The 2,287-nt window shown below is 29.2% G+C and overlaps 1 non-coding gene across 1 annotated transcript; it reads right to left on the bottom strand.

Moving 5' to 3' along the window:
* Positions 1 to 507: 507 nt before the first annotated feature.
* On the bottom strand, positions 508 to 640 carry LOC126010118 (small nucleolar RNA SNORA51). Its single transcript, XR_007496255.1, has one exon. It is a non-coding gene; the product is annotated as a small nucleolar RNA SNORA51 (small nucleolar RNA).
* Between the last annotated feature and the right edge of the window lie 1,647 nt (positions 641 to 2,287).

Below are 2,287 nucleotides of genomic sequence, written 5' to 3'. Positions count from 1 at the left end.
TCTATAGTATAAGAAATACTAATAATATTTTAAGGTTCTTATTTTTTTTCTATAGGGTGATGCCCACATGGATCAAATCTTCTTCAGTTTACTTGTTCAACTTAGAAGTTCCTTGTCAATTGTAGGATATCATATTATTATTAACAAATAGAAGATAGTTGGGCAATTTGTGCATGGTGCAATGGTAAACTTTGTTTGCAAGGATAAAGTCAGATTGGAATAATGGAAACAACATTGGAAATTTATATTATGATGTAATTATATTATGGCCTAATACATATAATATATTTAATTCAAAGAAATTACAAGTAGCTAAAGTACCAATAATATATTTAATTCAGAATGTCATATTCAGAAATTTATAGTCAGAAGATGTCTAGCAAATAAGATACAAGTATTCAATCCAGATAAATTCTGCCAACTGTACAAATAGTTGTTTCTTTTGGGTGTGTCCAAGATTTTCTTCTTGCCACAGTTGTTTTGTGGAACCATAAGAAAAAAACTTTTTTTTGTCCCCCAATTCACAATACAGACCAGGCAAAGGACCTTTGTTGAGGTGTATATGGGGTGCATTTATTGTACCTCCTCTTTCTACACAGTCAGTGTAAAGAACACAGCCTGTGGTAAGAATTGGGAAGCCTTATCTTTTCTTTTCTTTTCTTTATTTTTTTGATATAAATCCTTCAGCAGTGCAACATTCCCATGACCAATATCCTAAGTAAAAAAAAATATCTCAAAAGAAAAGAAAACATTTTAAAAAATATTTTTCTTTCCCACATAGAATCAATTTGTGGATAACACATACCACATTATATAATTCCACCATTTCAACCAAAAACTTTCCCATCGGATTAAGACAATTGCAAATATGCTAAGCTTGCTTTAATGAAAAGTCATTCTTTACATAGCATACATCTACATAAGACGATAAATAACTTACTAGATAAAGGATTCTTTGTCAGAATCAAACAATAAGTCAGTTCTTACACACACACACACACACACACACACACACACACACACACACACACACACACACACACACCACTTCTATTCTGAATTGAATATATTTCAACTATTGAATGTATTTTTAAAACCCAAACCAAAAGGAGGCCCATTTGCAAGAAGAGTGACTTCACAGTGTGGTTTGTCAGTCTAATTTGTCATGGAATTGGTCACTAGAAAAGTTAAATAAATAAATTAAATAGTAATTTAATCTTTTATTCTGAGTATTATGTAAACTTCTATTGACTGACTTCTGTTAAATATGCAGTAGAATCTTCTTTCTGCAAAATGTACACAGGGCATTCTGTGAGGTAGATTACTGTCAGTTGCCATAGGTGATCATTTCTTTTTCCCTGGTGTTATTTGAGCACAGACAGAATGTAAAACTATTTGTGGTGATAGGAAGGGTTTCAGACTGGGTCTAGCAGCAAAATCTGAGCAATGCTGAGAGTCCTTGTTGGTAAACTCTAACATCAATTTTCTTCAATTAGATGCTGCCTCTTCTCTTACAGTGAGAATTTAGAGATTGTTAGAACTTGGGTGTCAAGTAAAAAATTAAAATGATTAATTTAGTCAGTTGTTACATTGAAGTAACTCTGTTGCTCAGAAAATAAAACAGAACTTTAAATACTTTGATACATTTATTTTCATTTATCATTTAAAGCACCACAGAATTATTAGTAAAATTGCTTATTTAGTGGTTAATTGCAGCTTAATTTTCTTTCTAAATGCATTTTTAGTATATTCTAAAAATATATTTGCTTAATATTTTTCATTTCTTTTAAAAACTTTCTTTTCAATGATTATGCAATAAGATAATACTATACCTCCTAAAAATGTTCATAAGCAAACATTTCTTATAGGCTACTATTAGTTACTTCTATCTTTAAGAGGACATTAAATAAAACTTTTCATCATGAGTCCAACATAAGCCAAACTCCTTAACTTTATATATTGAATACATTGTATGATAGTATCCTATTTTTAAAATTCACACTGAACTATTTGATAGAAAAAGTGATATATATCAGATTTCTATTGTTCTGCTGAGTAATTTGAAAAGTTGTTTAAAATTTCATTTCAATTTTTTTCCCGAAACATACTTAGAAAATAATCAATCACATACCATTTGCTTCTCTTTTTTTGCTTCTCTTTCTTAAAGACGATAATTATTTATAAAATTTTGATTATTGCTGCTACTTCATACTTTTAATTTTACATAGAAAATAACTAATTTAATGGTAATTAAGTTTTAAAAATTATAACAATCTAAAAATATTAG

This window comes from Suncus etruscus, chromosome 5 (genome assembly GCF_024139225.1).
Source record: "Suncus etruscus isolate mSunEtr1 chromosome 5, mSunEtr1.pri.cur, whole genome shotgun sequence".
NCBI classification, from domain to species: domain Eukaryota; kingdom Metazoa; phylum Chordata; class Mammalia; order Eulipotyphla; family Soricidae; genus Suncus; species Suncus etruscus.
This window is presented reverse-complemented; position numbering and strand designations above follow the sequence as displayed.